Source organism: Mustela putorius, unplaced genomic scaffold (genome assembly GCF_011764305.1).
Source record: "Mustela putorius furo isolate JIRA1106 unplaced genomic scaffold, ASM1176430v1.1 tig00003853_pilon_pilon_pilon, whole genome shotgun sequence".
Taxonomy (NCBI): domain Eukaryota; kingdom Metazoa; phylum Chordata; class Mammalia; order Carnivora; family Mustelidae; genus Mustela; species Mustela putorius.
The window spans coordinates 83,333,579-83,347,566 of NW_025422005.1; positions in this window are offsets into that span (position 1 = coordinate 83,333,579).

Consider the following 13,988-nt stretch of genomic DNA (forward strand, 5'->3'; position numbering starts at 1 on the left):
GCAATCTAAACCTTATGATACTCATTAATTACTGCATTTCAAAATATTGTTCATTTAAAACATCAATTTCTGAAATAGTTCGTTCACTTTTTAGAATGTCACTATAGTAATGCATGGTTTTTTTTAGTAATGCATTTTAAAACAGTGATTCATTACATTCTGTTTTTAAAATTATCTAGTCCTCTAGAAAGTTGACTGTATAACCTCATTATTTAAAAAATTTTGTTTCCTCATTAATTTTACTTGGTTTATTGAGTAAGTTACTTATATTTTTATTGGCATTTATTAGGAGCTTTGATTAAGACCATAAAAATTAATAAAACAATGATTGCATCTGATAACTCATGGTAGGTATGGTGAGGAAAGGGTCACTGAAATAGAGACAGTACTGTAGACTGTTAAGAAGTTTGTGTAGTTTTAAGCTACTAGTTTACTAGACTGACCTGATATATGATTTTTTTTTAAAGATTTTATTTATTTGTTAGAAAGAGATAGAGAGAGACAGAGCGCAAGCACAGGCAGACAGAGTGGCAGGCTAGAAGCAGAGGGAGAAGCAGGCTCCCTGCCGAGCAAGGAGCCTGATGTGGGACTCTATCCCAGGACGCTGGGATCATGACCTGAGCCGAAGGAAGCCGCTTAACCAACTGAGCCCCCCAGGCGTGCCTGATATATGATTTTTAAAATAGCAATTTTCATTTTCTTTGATTGTTAATTACAAAACATAGTATGTATTTAAAGGGACAAATAATGGCTTGGGGAAATCATTGTTTTAGCAACTCTTTCAAAATATTTATTATGTGTTATACACTATGTTCAGCACTATGAGGAATGCATACACTAAATTGTGAAATAATAATGAAAAATCTCAGGCTTACTTTGGCATAATCAAAGAACAGGAGGGAAAAAAAGCAGATCACTTTTGGACTTAACATCCTCTTAGCTTTCCTTTAAACATGTGTTTTCTTTATATGCTACACTAGGGTTATAAAGGTCTTGTTCCTTGTGCACAGAAAAACAGCAGAGATGATAATTCCAAATATAGCATAATGTGTCTGCTATTTTCTAGAACAAAAAGAATAATACCTGAAAATTGTGTACAATGAATTATCTCCTGCTATCATGTCAGTTTCCTGATTTATAAATGTCATTGCTGCTTTTCTGTATAGTAAGGCATACCTGGCTTTTCTTTGCTTGATTGGTTGATTCATTGTTAAAATAGTCCAAGAGGACTGAGCTATGAACAACAGTCTGGAGAATCTGGTGACTCTCAATGTAATGTCATCCAGTAACGTAAGTGGGATTTCTCCACTTTGTCTCACAGACATACAAATCATTCCTTATTAAAGAATGTATTTCCAAGTAAGATATTGAATTAGTATAATACAATTGTAGAATCATAAGCCATAATAATGGTCATCATATTCAACTCCTTCATTTTGAGAATGTGGAAACTGAGGTTCAAGGAGGTTAAATAATATCCCTAGGGTGATGTAGATACAAAGAAGCTTCCCTGGAATTGAAACATCTCCCTCACTGCCTGTCCAGTACTTTTTACACCATAGCACACTGCAGAATTTTAGAGGCACACTGTCCATTTTTAAAATTTAAATTATAATTCAGAAAAGAAGGAACTGCTTTTCTTCATTATTATTATTATTTTTCAGTTTTCAATGTCTCCTTACATAACATTCCATTCTGGAGAAACCTGTATAAAATAAATTTAGGTTCATTACCAGGGAGTATGCAAGACCATCAAACTTTGTGAAGTGAGAATTTATCTCAAAGTTGAATCGACTGACTTTGACAAATGCTTTAAATTCATAATAAAAGTTGAGAGAGAGAAAAGAAAGATGAGAGATGAAAGGAAGGAACGGAGGAAGGAGGAAGGAAGGGAGAATGGAAGAGGAAGCCTAGCATTATCAGAGAATGGATATTAGATACAATATTTTCCTTAAGAAATTATTAGAAATTCCTCTAACGCATGACAGTGGCGGGCCTGTCAAACCATATTTACCTTAAAATTCACATTTTAATAATTTTGAATTTTTTAAATTTTATTTATAATTTACTTTAGTGTGTCCTCTTTTGTTAGAATGCTGCCCATCTGTCTTCATTCTCCTAATATTCATCTACGTACTTTCCCACTTTCAATTCCCAGTTGAGTGTGGGTGATTATTTTCCTGTTATCAATTTTTCTTTTTATTTTGAATAAATTTTTTGTCGTAATCTTGACCACTTATTTCAAAAGTATAAATATATTATTAAAATATTCTGGATTTTTAAAAAAGATGTATTCACTTACATTAAAGAGAGAGAACACAAATGGAAAGTAAGTAAGGTATTGAATCAGCATAGTATGGGGAAAGGGTAGAGGGAGAGAATTTCCAAGCAAACTCCCACAAAGCATAGAGCCCGATGGGGGTTTAAACCTATGAGCCATGAGATCAGGACCTGAGCTGAAACCGAGAGTCAGACGCTCAGCTGATGAAGCTACCCAGGTGCCTCTAAAATATTCTGGATTTTTAAAGAAACCTGATAGCATTTATTTCTGTAAATGGATCTTGACTTGTCAAGTATAGATTTCTTTAATGGTTTTTAAGGTGAAAATACATCTTCTTACTTTTATTTTCTACAGAATCCTAGCTGGATTCTGGAATCCAGAATCTGGATCTAGAAGCTTCTGTGATTTTCCTCATGTAGGAAATATCTGTAAAGCAAGCTTCGTGAGGGCAGATACTTTTATCTGTTGTCCTCAGTGTGGTATTGCTACAACCTGGAATAAGGTCTTACACATAATAGGTGCTTATGAAATACTTACTAAATTAATGAAAGACAGCACTTGCTATATTTGCCCTTCTCAGCCCCTTTCTCCATGCAGAAGCTTGGAGCATGGGTGTGATTTTGGAGTCCATACTTAGCCATGGATACCTGAGCATTGGAATGCAAAGTTGGGAGAAGCATGAATCTCCAAGCCACAGAATAGCTCTTCATGAACCTTCAAAATCCTTCTGACTTTCTTCCTTTTTTAGCATCAGTGTTTTATCCGTTTCAGGTGTACAAAATAGTGATTCAGCAAGTCCATACATTACCTGATGCTCATCATGAGAAGTGTGTTCGTTAGTCCCCATCACCTATTTAACCAACCCGCTCTCTTTCTCCCTCTCTCTTTTTCCCTTTGCTTTATTTGTTTTGTTTCTTAAATTCCACATATGAGTGAGATCATATGGTATTTGTTTTCATCTGACTTACTTCATTTAGCATTATACTCTATAGCTCCGTCCATGTCATTGCAAATGGCAAGATTCCATTATTTTTCATGGCTGAATAAATATATATATATAATAAATAATTAATAGACATTATTATGTATGTTTATATATCAATATATATTTAATAAATATAAACGCACACACATATATAGGTTTATTCCTATGTGTCTTGTTATTTTTGGTGCAATTGTAAATGGGATTTTTATTTTATTTTATTTTTAAATGATCTTTACACCCAGTGTGGGGCTTGAACTCACAATCACAAGGTGAAGAGTCACATGCTCTACCAGCTGAGCCAACCGGTGACCCAGTGGGATGGTTTCTTAATTTCTCTTTCTGCTACTTCATTTCTGGTGTATAGAAATGCAACAGATTCCTACACATTGATTTTTGTATCCTGCGACTCTACTGAATGCATTTATTAGTTCTTGAAGTTTTTGATAGAATCTTTCAGGTCATCTATATATAGTATCATGTCTCCTGCAAATAGGGAACGATTTACTTCTTCCTTACTGATTTAGATACCTTTAATTTCTTTTTGTTGCTTGATTGCTGGACTTCCCATACTATGTTGAATAAAAGTGGTGAGAGTGAAAAATCTTGTCTTGTTCCTGACCTTAGAGGAAAAGCTCTCAGTTTTTCCCCATTAAGGATGGTCAAGAAATGAGCAAAAGACATCCATAGACATTTATGCAAAGCAAACATGGCTAAAAGATACATTAAAAAGTGCTCAACATCACTTGGCATCAGGGGAGTACAAATCAAAACCACAATGAGATACCACCTCACACGGATCAGAATGGCTAAAATTAACAAGTCAGGAAATGACAGATGCTGGTGAAGATGCGCAGAAAGTCACAAGCTCCGTCTACGGCCATACCACCCTGAACGCGCCCGATCTCGTCTGATCTCGGAAGCTAAGCAGGGTCGGGCCTGGTTAATACTTGAATGGGAGAAAGTCACAAGCTCCTACCCTGTTGGTGGGAAGGCAACTTGGTGTAGCCACTCTGGAAAACAGTATGGAGGTTCTTCAGAAAGTTGAAAATAGAGCTACCCTATGACCCAGCAATTGCACTACTGGTTATTTACCCCAAAGATACAAATGTAGTGATCTGAAGGGGTACCTGCACCCCAATGTTTATAGCAGCAATGTCCACAATAGCCAGACTATGGAAAGAACTCAGATGACCACCAGCTGATGAATGGATAAAGAAGATGTGATACACACACACACACCCACACACACACACACACAGAGGAATATTATACAGTGATCAAAAAAGGAATCTCGCCATTTGCAATGACATGGATGGAACTAGAAGATATTGTGCTAACTAAGCAAAATAAGTCAACAGAGAAAGATAATTATCATATGATCTCACTGATATGTGGAATATAAGAAACAAGGCTGTCACGGCCGGTGGGACAGTAGGCCCTTATTGTGAAGTGGCCGCCTTAATTTCTTTTAGCATTTTAAAATTTACAGAATTATAAGCCCTTCGGCCATCAGGCAGTTGTGTCACAGGGTAAGCAGAAAAGGCAGAAGTATTCTCTCCCACTTGTTAGGCTCAATAAAGTGACCGCTGTAGCGGCATAGGTTTTAGCAGTTCAACTCCTGCAGGAAGTTGTTTTGGATAAACAGTTGAGTGTGGACTCACGGGAAACATACTTTTAGGCATAGGCTCCCCTTCTCTGTAGGGCACGCCAGATTGAGGATTCTGCATTACTGGAAATCCTACACTCAAGTCCTTAGGGACAGAAATCTTAAAGGATTCAGTCTGAGTTCGTCTGTGTGTCATAAAGGTTGTTTGAACCCCAATAGACTCAAAATTCTTTCCAAAGTGGGGATACTCTGGCTGACAAACAGAATGGCTGGGGTCTACAGGAGCAGAGGCAAGGAATACTTCTTTATCATCATTCAGAGGCACTCCATCTCCAGGAGTATCAAAAGGAACAGAATGAGAATCAGTGAGGCCAGCAACTAACTCAGGAGAAATACCTGCACCGAGATATTCATACTCATTCTCCAATTCATCTATGGCCAAATTACCAAGAGGATCATAGGGGAAGAGAGGAAAAAATGAAATGGGATGAAACCAGAGAGGGAGACAAACCATAAGAGACTCTTAATCTTAGGAAATAAACTGAGGGTTGCTGGAGGGGAGGGAAGTGGGATGTTAGGGTGGCTGGGTGATGGACCCTGGGGAGAGTATGTGTTGTAATGAGCACTGGGTATTATATGAGACAGATGAATCACAGACTTGTGCCTCTGAAATCAATAATACATTATAGTTAATTCATTGAATTTGAAGTAAAAGAAAGAATAATTAAAAAAAATAAAAAATCTTTAGAGAGAAGGAAAATGATAGAGATCAAAATTCAGATCTATAGAAAGAAAGGAACACAGGAGAAGGAATAAATTAAGATAAAAGGAAAAAGAAAAAAAGGATGATGTTAACTGGGTTTTTCATATATGACTGATATAATGCTGAGGTGTGTTCCTTCTAAACCTACTTTGTTGAGGATTTTTTATTGTGAATGGATATTGTACTTTGTCAGATGCTTTTTCTGTACCTACTGAAATGATCCTGTGGTTCTATCCTTTCATGTTGTATCATGTTGATTGATTTGTGAATATTGTACCACCCTTGCATCCCAGGAATAATTCCCCCTTGATCATGGTGAAAGATTTTTTTAATGGATTGTTGGATTCAGTTTACTAGCATTTTGTTGAGTATTTTTGCATCTGTGCTCATCAGGGATATTGGCCTATAGTTCTGTATTTAGTGGTGTCTCTGTCTGATTTGGGTATCAGGGTAATGCTGGCCTCAAAGAATGAATTTGGAAGTTTTCCTTCCTTTTCTATTTTTTGGAATAGTTTGAGAAGAATACATATTAGCTTTTCTTTAAATGTTTGGTAGAATGTACTTGTAAAGCCATTTTGTCCTAGACTGTTATATGTTGTGAATTTTTTGATTATGGATTCAATTTCTGTGCTGGTTATTGTTCTGTTCAAATTTTCTGTTTCTTCCTGTTTCAGTTTATGTGTTTCTAGGAATTTATCCATTTCTTCCAGGTTTTTCAATTTTTCAGCATATGGCTTTTCATTATATTCTCTTATGATTGTATTTCTGTGGTGTTTGTTATTTCATCTCTCTCATTTATGATTTTATTTATTTTTGAATTTTTTAAAAAATATTTTATTTATTTATTTGACAGACAAGAGATCACAAGTAGGCAGAGAGGCAGGCAGAAAGAGAGAGAGAGAGGAGGAAGCAGGCTCCCCGCCAAACAGAGAGCCCAATGCAGGGCTCGATCCCAGAAACCTGAGACCATGACCGGAGCCGAAGGCAGAGGCCCAACCCACTGAGCCACCCAGGTGCCCCTATTTTTGAATTTTTAATCTTGTTTTTCTTGATAAGTCTAGCTAGAAGCTTATCAATTCTATTGATTTTTTTTTCAGAACCAGCTCTTGGTTTCATTGTTTTTCTTTTTTGTTTGTTACTATATCATTTATTTCTGCCCTAATTCTTCTTATTTCCTTCCTTCTACTTGTTTTCGGCTTTTTTGTTGTTCTTTTGCTAGCTCCTTTAGGTGAAGTTTAGGTTGTTTATTTGAGGTTTTTCTTGCTTCTTGAGGTAGGCCTGTATTGCTATAAATTTCTCCCTTTTATGGCATCCTAAAGATTTTTGGATCATTGTGTTTTTATTTTCATTTGTTTCCATGTACTTTTTTTTTTTTTAAGATTTTATGTATTTATTTGTAAGAGTGAGAGGAGAGAGAGTGTATGCATAAATAGGAGGAAGCAGCAGGCAGATGGAGAAGCTGGCTTCCTGCTGAGCAGAGAGCCCGATGCAGAACTTGCTCCCAGGACTTTGGGATCATGACCTGAGCCAAAGACAAATGCTCAACTGACTGAGCCACCCAGACATCCCTCCATGTACTTTTTTAGTTTTTCTTTTATTTTCTGATTGACCTACTCATTATTTAGTAACATATTATTTAACTTCCATGTATTTGTGGTGCTTCTAGGTTTTTTCTTGTGGTTGACTTAGTTTTATAGCATTGTGGTCAGAAAGTTGTATGGTATGACCTCAATCTTTTTGTATTTGTTGAGGCTTGTTTTGTGGCCCAATATGTGATCTATTCTGGACAATGTTCCATATGCCCTAGTAAAGAATGTGTATTCTGCTGTTTTAGGATGGAATGTTCTGAGTATATCTGTTAAATCCATTTGTTCCAATGTGTCATTCAAAGTCATTGTTTCCTTGTTGATTTTCTGTCTAGATGATCTCTCCATTGATATAAGTGGGTATTAAAAATCCCTTACCATTATTGTATTATTATCGCTTAGTTCCTTTGCTTGTTATTGGTTGTTTTAGGTATTTGGGTGCTCCTAACATTGGGTGCATAAATATTTACAATTGTTGTATCTTTTTTTCAGGTTGTCACCTTTATTAGTATAGTGTCCTTTTTTGTCTCTTGTCCCAGTCTTTGTTTTAAAGTCTTTTGTCTGATATAAGTATTGCTACTTTGGCTTTTTTTTGACATCCATTTGCATGATAGATGTTTCTACAACCCCTCACTTTCAATCTGCAGGTGTTTTTAGATCTAAAATGAGTTTCTTGTAGGCAGCCATGGATGGATTTTTTTAATCCATTCTGTCATTCTATATCTTTTAATTAGAGCATTTAGTCCATTTATATTCAAAGCAATTATTGATAGATATGTATTTATTGTCATTTCATAACTTGTTTTGTGGTTGTTTCTAAGATTTTGTCTAATCCTTTTTTGTCTTTCTTTCATAGCTTGCTGATTTTTTTAGTGATATATTTGGATTTCATTCTCTTTATTCTTGGCATGTTTATTAGTGGCTTTTGACATATGTTTACCATCAGTTTGTATATAACCTCTTCTGCATATAGCAGTCTGTATTAGTTTGATGGTCATTTAAATTTACATCCATTCTTTACTCCTCTTCTCCCCACATTTGAGGTATATATTGTCGTATTTTACATCCTTTTATGTTTTGAGTTCTTTGACTGCTTTTTTTACATAAATAGTTGTGGAGTTTGTTTTGCCAGGGTTCAGGTCATTTTCTGGGATATTTAGGATGATTTGATAGTTACCTGCATGTGTTTGTGGGATGAGCTGAGCTTAGGAAGGTCCTAGTCTTTCTCTGTCATCCAGCCTACTCATCCCTCTGAGTTCAGATGAAAGAGAAATGCAATTCTTTCTTTTTAAGAGATTAATAAGGTCAATGTTATTTGGAGATTTCTGTTACAGTGAGCCTCATGCAAATCAATGAAGCTTTGCTTTTTAAAAAGGGTAGAAAGTAATTGGTCAATTAGATGAAAAAATCTTATAAATCTGAGATAACACAGTTTTCTTCCTTTGGTCAAAAATGAGTTTGATAACACTTGATGGACCTTGTCAATTTTATATTTTCAAAGCATGAAGTAGAAAGAAGCAAACAAGTAATGTTAAGCAATATATTTTGATATGTAATGAGTTTGTGTGTATGTATATTAAACCTCAATAATATTCCTATTCAAATAAAATATATTATATATACATATATATATTTCTTTTCAAATAGATATATGTTGTAGCTCTATTTGAAAAAAATTAAGAAAGGAGTAGTCATAATATTTTAGTAACAAGCGTAATGTCTTTCAGGTGGTAAGAGGCAAATTTAAACACTGACCTGAAGGGGCGCCTTGGTGGTTCATTCCCTTAAATGTCTGACTCTTTGTTATGGCTCAGGTCATGAGCTCAGGATCATGATCTCAGGGTGGTGAGATTGGGCCCCCACCTAGAGTACTGTGTCAGGCTCTGTGCTAAGTGTTGAGTCTGCTTGTCCCTCTCCCTCTGTTCCTCCCCCTGCTTGCACACTCATTCTCTCTCTGTCTTTCTCTCTCTATCTCAAATAAATAAATTAATAAATAAAAGCTTTAAAAAAAAAAGTCCTGACCTTAAGCCATGCTCTTTCCTCTCATAGGGAGGGGGTTGGGGGGGATGGGTGAGCCTGGTGGTGAGTATTAAGGAGAGCACGTATTGCATGGAGCACTGGGTGTGGTGCATAAACAATGAATCTTGGAGCACTGAAAGAAAAATAAAAGGAGTATGTGATAACCACTAAGGGAAGACATCTAGCCCCTCCAATCCCCATCTTCCCCTTGGAAACATAACATCCCCAGATTAGACAACAGTTAATAATCTTTGGGGTATAAAAATTATATGATTTTAATTCAATATGTTGCATTAACAACATATGGGATATATTAGTTTAATGGTGAAACATTTCATATAAAGATGAAAGGCCATTCACATTGTCAGACCTCAATCTGTTTTATCAGTGGCCAGTTGATTCCAGAATGAATGAATGAATGACTTTTTAACAAGTAGTTTAGTGAGAACCAGTATGGCCTAACTCAAGAACTGAAAACAATCCATATTACATGCAACAAATTTCACTGAGGCTAGCATGGCTAAATTTGTGGATAGAAAAATCTGTAGGCCCAGAGTATCTGAATTTCAGTAAGTCACTGGACAAGCTTGTGGAAAGGAAATAAATAACAATGAAATAGTGCTATATAATAGATGAGGTCAAACATGGTAAGTGGGCTATATCCAAACTATTGATTAGCAGATTGATATAAATCAGAACCAATACCATTGCTTTGTAGTCACATTCCATAGAAACTTCCACATTGTTCCAATTGGTACAGAAAAATAAAAAAATTATATTACACAGGTGATGTTGGATGGAGGATTCATAATGGTAGCACAACTTATGGGCAGGGATGATTTTGCTCTTAAAACATTTTATATTTTTAACTTTAGCATGATGAATAAATAATCTTTTACAACACATGTCTTCAAAACAACAACTTGTATTAAGAGAAAATAACATTTTCCTAAAAAATTAGATGGCAAATTATAAAAAATAGATGAGAATTCTTCCCTTCTTGTAAATTTCATTATTCCTTAAAGGTGAAGATGATGTGATTGCTGACATTGAACACTGGCAACCTGATACTATGCATACATTTTGCCTCTTGAATGTCTAGCTAAGGAAACATATAGAGCAGGTGTACAGGTTGGAAATCATATGAGCTTTTCCTAGTTGCTGAAGCTGGTGAATAGCATGTTTCTATAGGTACTGAAAGAGGGTTGGGCTTATTACAGACTGATCAATCTTGCTTAGTCGATTTTGTTTTAACAACAGCCAGAGCAACATCAAAAACCTTGAATATTGTCAGCACAGGACAGACAATTGCTATAACATTTCCAGCTGTCACTGAGAGACTAAGCCAGATTTAGGGATAAATGATCATAATCATTATAGTCTTATATTTATTCCAGCCCCTTCATTATTAGTTCTGGATATGGCATGTTTATCTCTTAAATTAAGAATGATTTGTTCCCATGTAGTGCCTATCACTTGAGAATTTCAACGTGCTTTATGAGCACTGGGCTGAGTTTATATCTAGCCCGGAACTTCTGCCAGAGCTCTTCTGAATCCCTCTGGAGCTCTACTGAGTGTGCTACTATTTCCTTAATGGCACTTCTCACTCAGATCATCTCTGCTGGGATGACAGGAAAGTCTGCTGAGGTTTGGAGGAAAATGTGAATTTGAATTTGGAGCACTATCTCTTTAATCCTTTCAGTTGTCTTTGAAGTAGAGAAGTGATGAGAATTATTGCATCCATTTTCTAGACTGGATTTCAAAGTGTTGCCATTGAAACCATTTCTGCAGGGGTGACTTGCAGGCCTTCGGCTGTCCTCCACCATATGCTGTCTCCCTGATATAAACTGAAGTGGGAAGAGAACAGAGAGATTTGGATCCCAGAGCTTGTTTCCATAAAATTAAGTAACATTTGATGTTTAGGCATTTGAAATGGATGACTTCGTGTCTTCTTTGTAAGGTATATATCTAAGGTACTACACAAAATATTTGAAAGTAACTGTTTGAACTCTGTCCATTCTACCTATAACTGTCAGGTTTCTTATCCGTTTTTGTGGTTTTTTTAAAATATCTGTTATTTTGACTCTCTTATTTTTTTCTTTTGATCCAATTTGTTATGTTACCTTTGCTTCGTACTTAAAATGTTATTATTGAATTATTATTTCATGGCTATCTATTCCTCAACAAACACTGTTGGAACAAGTGCCGTAACATACTACCCGAGGGGCTGCATTGGGTAAGTAAGAGAAGGCAAAAGTGATTAATTTATTTATTTCAGAAGCCAAAGCCAATGTATACTTTAAAATAATGCTTTATATGCCATCTCAAAAATGCATCATAAATAAGTTGAGGTTTATATTTCACACACTTTTTCATCTTTGAAAAGATTTCAAATATATCTTCCCAACATAAATACACATCCACACACACACAAAGTTAAAGGGAAAAAAAAAAGCATTCTTGGAACTCTAGAGATAATCAGCACCAAAATCCTGACATTTTTTCCCACTCTTTCCTTGTGTTAAAAACATACCACTTCTGTCAGTTATTGCTAGATATTTTTTTAAATGCAGACTTATCCTTCTACCAAAATGGAAATGCCATTAAAAAAAAAACTTTAAAGTAGTTTTTCAAAAATCAGCGTGATGGATTTTTAAATGTTTGCTCATCAATAATATCCCATCATTGAGACTGCACTGAAAAAGCATAAAATTCTAGTTGTTTGGGACTGCCGGATGCTATAATGGCCCAATGGCTAATTGCTCCATAAAGCCCAGAGGTAGTATTTCTTACACACCTCATTCTCAGAAAGCAGAATTTGATTAATTGATGCTGGATGGTTAGCTATAAGACGGGACATTTAGTTCAGACAAATGAAAACTGGTTGAAAAAAATTGTGTGCAAAAGCATTGAAAAATAAGAACTGGAAGGGTCAAAGGGCAGCAGGAAAAAACCTATTTGGCAGTTAGCTCATATTTACCTTATAAATTTTTTAATAATGGTTGATGCATTTTAATCTCTGACTGTCTTACACTACAAAGTGTAAGTCAATGTATAAGCTAATTGCAGCAAGCAAAAGTGGTATTTAATGCACTGGACACTTTCACTATCAAAGTATTGCATCTCTAATTAGTGTTTGTAACTGATGTGACAGCAGTTTATAGAGCACCAAAATAGTTCCTAATTTGTCAAGTGGGTCTGAAGCTTATGGCAGCTTTCTGATCATCTCCCTTGCCGCAGGACCTGAAAGCACCTTCAAAAAGCTTTCTCTCATTGATCTTTAGTCAGATGCTGACCGAAAAGCAGACAGCCCTGCCAGAAAGAAGATAGATAGGTGCTGCACTAGCATGAAAAACACCGCACCCTTAATGAAAAAGGTTCTTGCTTATAACTCATGTGTGTGTACAAACACATCCACACAGGGGGTTTCGATGGGCATTGCAGTCCTTGGAAATTAAGGGGGAGTGCATTTGTTATTTATTTTTTCATTCTTCTCACATACAATTGCCCACTATGAATGTCTGGAATGTACTAAGCAGGCTATTTGTTAGTTCCTGCATAGTTTCTTTTTTTGTCTCCCACTAAGGTGGAATGCTTTAATGATTAGCATATAATTCTCAGGAAGTCAGTGAGCTAATACAGGCACATAAGATAAATACCAAGTTGGGGTTGTTCTCAGGATAAACAAAGGATTATCTGATATAAATTTTGAACTTGTTATAAGAAAATGTGTACTACAGATTAAAATCTCATTGCCGTTTTGTGACAATTCCCTTGCTGTCCTTTTGATGCAAAGGAAGCTTCTTGACCATAATATATCAATATTTGTATTTTCAAATAGTTTATATACCATGAAAAATATCTAAGAAAAGTTACTAGCAGTACGCATTTGTCAACTACTTTTTAATTTGTCAAGTTAACAGAATGTATTACCAAAGATAACATGATGATTATCCCACCCACATCATATCTCAGCATCAAAGTCTGGGGTTAGTACACCCAGAAAACCATTTAGCAATTTGAAAAGGCACACTCTCAGCAGTTATGGGGACTGATTCATTGAAAAATGCAATCACCCCATCAATAAGGAGAGAAGGTTTTGTGGTTAGCAAGTTCAACCACCAAATGTTGCCACTTACTAGCCTTGCTAGTAAGAGGCAAATAAAATCATTTTGCTCTACCTGTTAATTCAAGATCATTCCCAAGTCAGCTGTACTTTGAGATAAATTATGGAAGGAAACTGCATACAATTTAGCTGACTATAACAGGGGAAATTCAAGCCCAACATAACAAACAAACAAAAAAAATCATCTCTCTCCTTTCCCCTTTCTTATCATCCTGTGTTTTATAGATTGAGAGAGGATTCATTCTTTTGCAAGAATCAGGAATCTGGGAGTATTCCTTGACGTTGTATCTTTCTCCTAATTAACTCACACCAATGCTTCTGCAAGTCTTAGATTTATCAGGTAATAGTTCTCAAATATGTTTACTACTCTCAGTCTCCACTGATACAGATTAATTTACCATCATCTGTAGACTGGATACTGCAAGGGCCTGTTAATGAGTATCCCTTTATCCTACTCTGTCTTGCACAAACTATTCTTAATGAATAAATCCAATCATGATACTCTTGGATAAAATATTTGATGCAGTTACTGTGGCCTGGGAGTCCCCCCTCATGTCTTAAAATTATTTATAGTCCCCCCAATTTTTTTGTTCATGTGGACATATCTGTTGATATTTACTGT